The sequence below is a fragment of the Lissotriton helveticus genome, chromosome 3_1, assembly GCF_964261635.1.
Source record: "Lissotriton helveticus chromosome 3_1, aLisHel1.1, whole genome shotgun sequence".
Classification (NCBI taxonomy): Eukaryota; Metazoa; Chordata; class Amphibia; order Caudata; family Salamandridae; genus Lissotriton; species Lissotriton helveticus.
This window is the reverse complement of record NC_136061.1, coordinates 628,784,338-628,796,220: the sequence shown is the minus strand read 5'-3', so window position 1 is coordinate 628,796,220 and position 11,883 is coordinate 628,784,338. Positions and strand designations below refer to the sequence as shown.

The 11,883-nt window shown below is 42.9% G+C and overlaps 1 pseudogene; it reads right to left on the bottom strand.

Annotated features, from left to right (window-relative positions):
- Positions 1-3,175: 3,175 nt before the first annotated feature.
- On the bottom strand, positions 3,176-11,404 carry LOC144823515 (syncytin-A-like; annotated as a pseudogene).
- Between the last annotated feature and the right edge of the window lie 479 nt (positions 11,405-11,883).

The following is an 11,883-nucleotide window of genomic DNA, read 5'->3' as shown; positions in this document are numbered from 1 at the left end:
GGGTAACAGTTTGAAAGGCTTGAAGGACCGGCCTGCCCTGCCTATGATCTTGCTCATGTTCAATGGTAGATTCAGGTAAGCTTAAGTTCCAAAATCCTTTTGTATGTTCTTGATCTTGTCTTCAAAATATGCTGCAATATCATTGCAAAGCATTTGAGAGGGAGGAATTTCTGAGTGTAGCGATTTTACAATTTCAAAAATCTCTTTTTGGTTTTGCTTTGCCATAGCTATTCTATTACCAAAGTACTCTTTTTTAGCTGATTTTATGGCCAGGTATCTCTTTGTTTGCTGATGTCAGTCCCTCTGCAGCACTCCTAAGAGACTGGGCAGACAGAGCTCCGCTCGAGTGTATCTGAATAAAAATATATTGGTTTGGATTCTCTACTGTCTGACTGACTCTTCATTTGGGCTGGAAGGCTGAGAGGAGGTCACAAGTGACCCGGGTGATCCTAAACTGGCCACTTCCTTCAGTTGGTGCCCAAACAGGGACTCCCTCAGGTGAGTGACCCATCCCCTTCTACGGATGGGTGGGAAAGTCAGGACCATCGTCGGGTCAGATGGACGGATCAGGTATCCCTGCACAAGAGAGTTCCTGTACTCGCAGCTGCCCCTTCTGTCCCGCCGGACGGTAGCCCACCCAGTGGTCATCCCGACGTGAGTCCTGATTGGCAAAACCCTTGGATCTGACCCTTGGGTCGGAAGAGCCGGCTGTGGAGAATACATTTGTTTGACCTGCGTATATCAGGTGAGTTTATTTGGGGTTCTTTGTGGATATGGTACCATTTTGGTTTGTATTTGGTGCGTTCTGGGTCCGATTGTGGGTGAATAGTGTTTACAAATACTTTGCCAGGCATAAGTAGTGAACTTTATTTCTTTTGAGAATGCCTAGTCTAAGCAAACTGTTTTATTTGTGCTGTTGTTGTTCGGCTGATGCTCGACGAGAAGAAAGTCAGCCAGCATCTCCAGAAGGCACTCCAAATTTTGACGTGTATGGGAAGCATGGCCTTGGCCCTATTATGTCTAGTACGCTATGGCACAAATATATGAGGGACAATGCCGAGATGTAGTGGCCATTTATGGGTAATTTTGATGAACAAAAGATTGGTTTCTTACAGGAAAAATTGTTTGCGTAGTGTGTTAGATTCTCTTCGAATATGGCAAAAGGAAGCTAAACAGAGGCAAATGAAATCAGAGAAAGAGGCCCGGAAGGGAAGAATGCAAACATTGACTCCGAAAGTTGTAACACATGATAGAGAGAACCAGGAGATAGGGATTGAACGTGAAGATAGGACTTTTCGATAACAAATTGATAAATCTTATGTAGCCCGAGAAGAAAATGATACTTTTGTGGAAGAATTGTTAGATACTCTACCCCCACCTCCATATGCCATGCAGAGAGTATATCCTGCTATACCCTCACAGTCCCAGCCACCCGCTCCTTCTGTCTCTGCTGTTTCTGCTCTTGCTGATCAGACTGCTTTGGCCACAGCTCCTCCTGTCTTTTCTTTGTCCTCGACATCTGCTGCAACGATGACTGTTAGTACCCCTGCCACACCTATTGTTTCAGTGTCCCTTTCGCCAGCCCTTACACCTATGATGCAGCCAGCTGCGACGTTAGTGACTGTTTCTTCTGTTGCTACTCCCACTCTGTTTTTCCATCCCCGACACTACTGAGTAGTGGGACACCAGTGCGTGGATTTGAGGAGAGAGACTGGACGAAATATAAGGAATGCATGGGGCCGTTAGTACAATCTTATGTGGGAGATGAAGAAAAAAGGGTAGTAGCTAATCAGGCTGCCCTGTGGGTTTGATATCCAATTTATGGCGTGGAAGATGTGTGGAATGTGATAAAAGATTATGAGCCCTTTTAACAACAGAATGTCCTTAAGCATATGTCTGCTACTCTGATTGGTCCCTGGGAGCAATGTTTCAAAGATGCAGCACCACAGATTTTATATGACATTAAAGATCATGTATATGTGGCTAAAATGGGGCCTGATCAAGTTTTTGGCAGTATTAAAATGTTGATTGCTTACTGGGGTAGGCTACTTGAGAAGTGCCCTACCCAGTATCTCAGTTTCCGATGCAGGAGGCTCATCCTATATATTGCCCCGAAAAACCAGAGCTAAGAGATCAGCACAATGCAGTTATTAGACCAGGTATAGCAGCCCGTTTCCAAGAAGAATGGGTTTATTCTCCACAGAAAAGGAATGAGGTTTTGTCTCTTAAGACTCAGTTACCTGATCCTAAGAAAATCGGACTGTATATTATAAGGAATTGACTGAAGCAGCCTCCTCAACAATAATGACGCCTGCGGACATTGAAATGTTCTTTGGTTTATTTGTTCCGATTGATATTTAGAGACAAGTGCACACCCAGGAATTGGGTGGTACCTGCGATCAAATTAATGTATGAGATCAGGAGAGGAAGCCTGGTGAGAAGCCTAAGGCAGAGATACTTACTTTGCCAGGCCACATTATCTCGTATATGCATTCTCTTATTCCACGAGAAAGGTTGATTGGGACAAGTTGTTGGCTTGCCATCAGAAGAAAGATGAGAGTGTGTCTGATTTTTTCACTCGGTTTGAAGATGTGTTTCTGGATTATAGTGGGCAGGATTTGTCTATTGAGGGAGGCGTTAGGTTGTTTGTCAATAGATTTGTTTCTAATTTGCTTCCTGAAATAGCAACTCGATTGCAGGCTTCCGAGAGCACCTGGTCTACTTTTTCTCCATCTGTTATTTTGAATATGGTGCAGTTTTATGAACACAGGGAAAATGAGGCTAAAGAGAGGATGGAGAAGAAGCATAAGGATTTGAAGATGAAGGTGTTGTTGCAGTAGGCTTCTAGAGGGAATGGTAGAGGACGTGGTGGTTTGCCCCTGCATCTTCCACATACTAGCAGGCAGCCTAAGATTACACCGTTAGGGCTGAATCCATGTGCGTATTGTAAGGAGGAGGGGCACTGGTGTAGCGATTGTCCTGTGCTCTTGCAGAATGTGAAGCGGTCCCTAGAGGACGAGGTTCTCGTGGACGAGGTCATGGAGCTGATGGGGCTGACAGGGCTCAGAATGCTAAAGACTCACAGGGTCGTTCTGATAATAATTACTTTGATGACCCTCGGGGTAGACAATATTATCATGATGATATCAGGGAAAAATTCTTTAAGCAGTGAAAATCATTTAATCACCACATCTGCAACAAAAGGGAGTACAAACAGGTGTATTACATATGCCAGGCTAGTACAGCTGAGAGAGCGACGTGCTATAAGAAAAGCACAAGTCAGTCTCAACTTACATACACTTCGAGTCTAGTCTTATAATACTAATTTTGGCTAACTTCCATAACTCTAATACAATATGAACAAGAGAAGAAGCTTCTGCTTTTCTGTTATGTCCCACCCAGATTACATACATTTCCTGCAGCTTTTCCCTGTGTTTGTGACTTCTCACACCACACTTACAGACTACAATTAGAACATTCTTGCTGCTCCGAATTTCCTGTTACATATTCAAGACAGGAAGTTTCTCAGCCAGAATACAATGGGAATTAAAAACACTTAAGCCACTCCGCATTTAGACCTTTTTTGAAAGCAGGCTGTAGGTTATTTACAGATACAAATGTGCAACTTAACATGCACGTTTAACCACACATTTAAACCGCATTATACTGTTTTTGTTACTTTACATGAAAAGGATTCTCAGTGTGTGGGCAAGTGATAGGTAAAACAGAATAATCAACACAATAATTAAGGCCTAAATCTAAATTAGGGTTTTGATTCCTTTCATTCCGCTCTCTAGTCGATTCTTCGACTACTTCCTCACTACCCCTGTGCATTTCTTCCAATTCTGTATTTTGCATCTCTTTATTTCTTATTATAAGAAACATACCTCCCACTTTAACTGTAACCCTCATGCAACATGCTAAGATAACCTGAAATACTAAGCACATCAATAGCAACAAAACTATTATGGGCAACAAGGCCTTAGACAACACTGACATCCAGGACGGCAGCCAATCAAACCAGCCAGTGACCTACTAATCTGGAGTACCCCCTTCTTTCTTCATCAGGATATGCAAATTTTTCAAAGTCAACATGGCCTGAGTTAAATTTCCTTCATCTTCATCATTTGACGGTATAAAAGTACAGCATGCCGAATACATTTTTCAACATACTCCTCCTTCGTTTGCTATCATTATGTCCAAAACATATCTGTTTTCCATCACCATAAGTCTGATGGATCGCAGTTCTTCTTTAATTGCATTAAAGCCATCTTCAGTAGCATTTATTGCTTTAATTAATTCCCACCGGGTGATTTGAACCCAGCGAGCAGTTGCTTTTACTTGAAACATAGGTATCAGACTCCCAAAAAATGTTTGGCCATCATTGAACAACCTATACTCTTTGGGCACATCCTGCCACACTGAAGTTCCAAAGTACTGAGCCATCCTTTTTCTTCTGTGGAGATGCAGCAAAGTTGATGCTTTACTCATGATATGCAAATGCAAATCTTTTTATTTCTTTTGCTGGTATTACCATGGATGGGGTATGCAAAGTCACCAGAGAGCAGATTCCGCTCCAGTCGGAGGGTAATTGAGTCTATATTCGAGCTCCACACTGCCAGAAAAAAATCCATAAGGCTGGAGGTACCACCCTGCATATCGGCATTGTAAATAGTTGAGCTGCAATTGAGATTCTGTCCCACTTTAACAATCCCATTTCCCTGAAAGCAAAGAGAAAATCTCATTAGTTTCGCAGCCAGCTTAGGATGATGCTTAGTTCCAGTCCATGTATATCTCTGTATGTTTTCATCCCATACTTGCTGACATGATGCTTTTATATCATCAAATCTCAAATGATTTTTTGTTTCTGTGCCATTCCATAAAGATATGGCCCTACATTAAAACCTAGCTCCAGAAAACCATTTATTATTGGAAAATACTGATGCTTCAATACTTAATACTGGCCTGGCTGGGCAATCTAGGGGCAATGGTTTGGCAGAATAATTAGTACAGGTGGATGGTAGATTAGATCGCCCTAGAATACCTCGTTCCATTACTGCTTCCTCCCAATTTGCATAACTATATTTCTGCCCTGCTCTCTTCATCCTGGATATCACTTTCATTATCTCTGTTTTATCTGCCAGAATTTGCAAAAGTTCAGGTGTTGTATCAAATCTATTTGTATTAACTCTGGCAGTCATAGGACTAACATGAGTTGGCTGTAACTGTGCTTTAATCCTACACAAGAAAAGATGCAATAAACACTTTGTCATATTAACAGGCACTTCTTTAGGATACACTACAGGTGGTGTTTCTATGGCATAATGAATAAGAGAACATACAGAACAACTACAATTTTGAGGATTGGTACCTATATCATGCTTGCTTTTGTACCACAAAGTATCAAGTAAAGAATCATACATAGGATGTATATCTGTTTCATTGAAAACAGCTCTACAAAAGCGTAATATTCTTTCCCTATGGGTGGGATCTTTTGCATCTGCATAACACATAATACAATAGCAAATTATCAGAGTAATAATCATAACCACTGAACTCATTATTATACTATGAAAAATATCATTTAACTGTCTCTTTATTGTATCATTTATTCTTGGACCATTGCCTACTCCCCTCTCTGCGGGAGTGAGGAAAAAAATGGAATAAGGTCCATTACGTGCACCCAGTTTGGCATCACCTCCACTGATCCTTTGAAGGGGCATCTTTCATGCTTATAGAGCAAGGGGAAGGCAGTAAAGCCAATTCTTTTTCAGTATCTCAAGTATCTTGCTTTTCAATAATCCATTCATCCTCTCAACAATTCCATTACTCTCTAGTTAGTGCACTGAGGTAAACTGGTGTTCTACTCCTAAAAGTGTAGTAATTTGCTGAAATACTGTGTTAGCAAAGTGTTTGCCATTATCACTGCGTATTGCCGCCGGAACCCCCCACCTTGATAGGACCTCTCTCACCAGAAATTTGACTGCCTGGTCAGCATCACACTTGGAGCAAGGTCCTGCTTCAATCCATTGTGAAAATGGGCACACCACTACTAATCTATCCATTACATTTTTGTATCATATCTACAAAGTCTATGTGTAACTCTATGAAAGGACTTGGTCTTGTAATGGAGGATGAAGGCATTTTTGGTGACCTCTTATTAGAGTACTGATAACACACATGACATGAAGCTAGGAATACATCAACTAATGGTCCTAGATTAGGAATAAACTAGCTTTTATTTAATTCGTCTATCATTACTCTTTTAGAATTGTGTGTTGGTAAGTGAAGTTTTGGCTGTTATAAGTAGTCACTGAGGCATTATAACTTTACCTGAAGTTACTGATCTATAAAGGAGATCTAGAAATCCAGTCACTCCCCCCTTGATTTCCAGATATCTTTCTCATGTTGTGGTGCTGCATTTTGAATGTCTAATACTGCCTCTGTAGAAATATTCTCATAGTGTTGTATCTCAACCTCATCATCTGCATCTAAAGTTTACATACTGCATGTTTTCATGGCATATAAACTAGCTTCCTTTCCTGCTGTATCAGCAGCTTCATTTCCCTTAGACACCAAATCTGTTCCTTTAAGGTGTGCCTGGCAATGGAGCAATAAGGTCAGCTAAAAGATGTATGCTAAAAAAAAGCATTCTTTAGATCCACTGCAGAAAATCATTTGCTGTCACTTGGTATATTAGTCAATATCACAGATGGGTCTGGCACTATGGGGTACTCTGCTAATACTACAGCATTAAGGGGGCGAAAATCCTGAACCATCCTCAAAGTATTACCTATAGATTTTTTTTACAGGATAAATTGCGGTGTTACAAGGTGATGGACAGGAATATAGGACTCCCTGATCCTTCAGTCTTTGTATTGTCCCTCTAATACCTTCGTTTGCTTCTTTAGACAGTGGATACTGTTTCACACGTGGCAATTGTGCACCTGGCTTCAACTTTATCTTAAACAGGGCCGGACTGGCTACCGGGCTTTCCTTAATAAACAATGCAAAACAAATGTTTTAAAAAGTAGGCTTTGAAGCTATTTTTTTGCATTGTTCATTCAGAAGCGCCTGCAGCTCCCCCCCAACAAAATTGTCCCCTCTGCTGTGAACCTGGGCCCCACCCTGCCAACCCAGCAAAAAACGCCCGGTAAACAGTCCGGCCCTGATCTTAAATGGTTCTGCAGATAGTATCAATCCTACCTCATCTGGAGCTGATGTCCAGAGACAAGGCGGGATTGCTACAAGTGCTTCAATATCATGGGAAGAGGATGGCACAACTCGGAACGTGGTCTGTGCACGGTATACATGCACTAAAAAGGGTGCAGTGTGTGTATAAACGATCTCAGTCCTGGTGGGATTGTCTGAAAAGAGTTCAGAATCAGAAATGTCCCGTGGTCTAAGACTAGGCATAAGAAAAACCAGGACCTTCCAAATTCCTCCATGATTATCTGATGCCACCAGAATGCCCCATCTACTGGATATTTCCATACACTCAAGGTAAAGAGTACTTACCTGTCCCAGTTCATCACCACCAGCTTGTCTCCTGAAAATTAGTCTAGGTGGCAATTCCATCCATCTCCCTAAAAGTATTTCCTCTGTCTTCAGAACCGTAAGTACTGCATCTGCTAGCGATTTATAATGCACTGGCTCTGCCCTTCCAACCACATTTTCCTCTGGTATTCTTAGCAGATGTATCCCACATTTTGCTTACCCTGGTATTTCACATGTCATGGACCCATCAGAGGAAAACCTTACTGTCATGTTTAATTTAGACATGATATCCCTTCCTAATACATTTGCTGGTGAAGTTGAAGATTAAAGGAGACGCTCCTGCGTTCGCACTCCTGTCACCTCTATGGTCACATGTGTTGTGTATGGAATGGTGGCAGAGGACAATGGAACATTTCCTTATGAGAGGCAAGATTTTGTTGCACCTGAATCAACCAAGAAAGCATACCTCTTTCCCATTATGACCATTTCTACCATTGGTTCTTCCTATGGGTCTAGAGTCCTGCCTACCACAGAACAATTGGGATTCCCCGGTGCGTCCCATCAGGCTGTATGGTAAAAGGGGTTTCCACCTTGAACAATCACTCCCCCATGTCCTTGACTCCCTGTGCTCACCAATGCAGTAGTCTGCAACTGATGCTGGTCTCCTGTCTGTACAACAGGTGCTGGTGCCCGTTGAACAGGCACATTAGGGAATTGCTGTTGTGGCCTATAAACATGTGGTAGTGAAGTTATTTGTTGTTTAGGACAATATTGAGGCACTGGCCCTGACGTGTTTAAATTTTGTCTTCCTATTCCGCTCCCTATTGCTATCACCCCCTGCGCTTCATCACTCTTCTTAAATCGGCATTCAGCAATAAAATGTCCAATGTTACCACAGAAATGGCATTTAAAATTTCTTATTCCTTGCATCTGTCTCCCCTCTCTTCGACCCATTCCTTGCTCCCTGTTTGCAAGAGGATCCTGCACAGTCATTTCTTTTCCTGTCTTTTCCTTCTCATTTTTCTGTATTTTTTGTGTCACCAGTTTGGCTTGGGCTCTGTCACTTTTCTGCCCAGTGTTTTACCTTCAAGGCCACAACCTGATCTAAAGGGAAACATCCTTTACAACGGAACCGTTACAACGCGGTACCTTTACAATGCAGGATTTACAACGAAAGTCGTTACAACAACTTTCGCTGGAGGGCGCTCTAGGATAGGGGATAGTTTAATTTACTATCCAACACCTTCCCTACTATCCACGGGGACTGGAGTTGGAATAGTAAATTAAACTATTCACTATCCAGCGCCCCACAATGCAAGTCGTTGTAACGACTTGCGTTGTTAAACCTGCGTCGTAAAGGTACGCGTTGTAACGGTACGCGTTGTACTGTCATACATCCGATCTAAATGGTTTAGTACGCCTCCTGGTAGCCCCTGTTTTAAAATATTGTGGAATAATCTACAACTACCTCCCATGTTGACAGGTCCTATATCTGCTTCCCAATTTTTCTTCATCATTGTTATGTAGTCTGCACACGACTGTCCTGGAGACATGGTTTGTGTCAATGCCCCAATATCTGGTCGGTCTGGGTACCTATTCCTTAACTCAGTCCACACCCTAGAGTGCACTGCTCCAAAAGCAGACCCATCATGTTTTCCTTGAGCAATAGTTACTCCTTGTATCCCTACACTTCACATTATGCTGTCCACCTCATCCCCTACTATGGAGCTCAAAAGGCTCTTTACATCCCCAAAAGCTAAAGGTACCCCAGCTGTTGCATTTTCAAATGTTTTTATTCATTTCCCTGTTCCTTTGTGAAATAGAGGCAGTTCTTTTTTTAGATTTTCTTTATCGATGTGTTGCCATGGAACATAGACAGGCTGTGCTCACTGTGTCTTATACACCAGTGGCATCTGAATTACAGTGGTATTCCTGCCACCATGTCCCTCATAAGTTGTCTCAGACCTTAAATCATATTTCTTCCACACACAGACTTTGTTGCATGTAATCATAATCCCACTCTGGGTCCCATTAATGTTGAAAAGTCCATAAATCAGCCATTTTTTATCAATTCAGATTCACTGGATCCTGCTCTTGGTCACACTTTCATCTGTGGCACCATACCTTCTGTCCACCCTGCAAGATTATTAGTAAATGGTACAACATTATACAACTGTTTTCTCCCTTCGCTACTATTTCATTAAATTTCAAGCCACTGTTTCCTTTCCTTTCTTCTCTCTGTATAAAACATGTTATTCCCTGCATATTTCGTACATGAAGGGATCTTACTTCAGCCGGTAGGGAACTTTGTCCTAACTCTATCATACCATCTGCTCGAAATGGACACCCAGACCTTGTTATACCAGTTTCCACCTGCTCTCCTCTTATTTGTTCTCTAAAGACACTTTCTTCCTCTAATCTTCTTCTATTTATTACAGCATTTCTGTTCTCAGCCTCTTGTCACAATTCCATGCGTTCCTGGTCAAGAACCCTTCTAATTTCACTCCCCACTGAGCTTATTTCTTCCTCATCTTTCTCATCCTTTCCAGTCACATTCTTGATTTTTCATGATCATATCCTATGTCCCTTACAGATGGCTTTTCATCTGGTTTAAATGATATGGAATTCCATATATTTGAGCAGTCATCAGCAATAAGGCTTATAGCCAGATTCATCAAGCGAAATGCGCTCGCAAAAGGGCCAGATTCTGAGAATCTGGCCCTTTGCGAGTGCAATTTTTGCATTTGGGATTCATCATCCCAAATGCAAAAAATCGCTAATAAAGAATTCGCAAATTTGCGAAGATTAGCATTTAAGGAATCTCTATTAGAGATTCCTTAAATGCTATTCATGAAACATTTAAAAATTGTGAATTCGCAATTTAGGACCGCTATTTACCACAAAGTCAAACCTCATGGTAAATAGCGAAAACTTAGAAAAATGCATTTAAATGCATTTTTCTAAGTTGCATGTTACACACACACATGTCCTTTGGACATGTGTGTGCACAACATCAGTGTAAATTCACATTTATGGGGTGCTACAGGGTGTCCTTTGGACACCCCTGCACCCTTGAAATCGCATCCTTATTTGCGATTAGCAAATCGCTAATCGCAAATAAGGAGTAACTCCCCATTCATTCCTATGGGCCTGTAGGCCCATAGAAATGCATGGGGAGTTATTCCTTATTTGCGATTAGCAATTTGCTAATCGCAAATAAGGAACATGTAGGAATCACAATATTTTTTGCAATTCCTACATGAATCCCGTTTTGCAAGTCCTTAATAGCGATTCCTTATGAATCGCTATTAAAGACTCGCAAAACGGCTTCCAAACGCTGCTTGGGGATTGTTGTTGCCCCTACCTGCCTGTCTGGGATAGTCTGTGGAGACCGACCGGTTTCCCCTCCCGCTGCCGCCACACCATCGGAGCGGCCGCCGAGCGGAGGGGACGAAGGAACTACACCCCCCAGACTCCTCAGCGGTCGCGTCAGCTGCCGCCAATCTCGCGCCAGGAGGCGAGATAAAACACCCCTGGAGCCTCGGTGGAGCGGAGGCTTCCAAACGCTGCTTGGGGATTGTTGTTGCCGCTACCTGCCTGTCACGGATAGTCTGTGGAGACCGACCGGTTTCCCCTCCCGCTACCGCCACACCATCGGAGCGGCCGCCGAGCGGAGGGGACGAAGGAACTACACCCCCCAGACTCCTCAGCGGTCGCGTCAGCTGCCGCCAATCTCGCGCCAGGAGGCGAGATAAAACACCCCTAGAGCCTCCGCGTCGCGGGACGCACGCGGGCTGAGCCCCGGCAGAGGGCGGGCCGTCTGTGGCCGTCAGTGGACTACTGTGGTCGGGCGGGCCACCCCCCCAACACTGTGACTGCGGTGAGTAATTTAATACCTTGCAGCCATGGAATCAATTGACAAAGCTGTTGGCCAGGACGACTTTCCATTTCCCCCTCCCACGTTTGAGACCTTACTTGAGAATGCCCTTACTCTGGTTACTAATGAAATTGCCGACACGGACAGAAGAATGTCTTTGAGCTATACTAATATAACCACACAGTCTATATCCCAGGAAATAATCCCCACAATCCTGCTATCGCCAACTGTTGTAATCTCCAAACCCGCACCAGTATTTACACTTCCTGAGCCTTTGTCGGCGGATGCGGCACCCATCATAACAATCAGTTCACAGGCTGATGTTACGGTTAATGGGACATTGGAAGCTAACAATAAACAGGGCAGGGAAAAGCGCAAAAGAGGCATCGCAAAACCAAGCGCTAACAAAAGAAAACAACTGTCAAGTAATAAGAACCAACCTACGCCTCAGAGCTTATGGAATACACAAAAATCATCTGGGGCAGAAACCATTCATATTGATGGTAAAG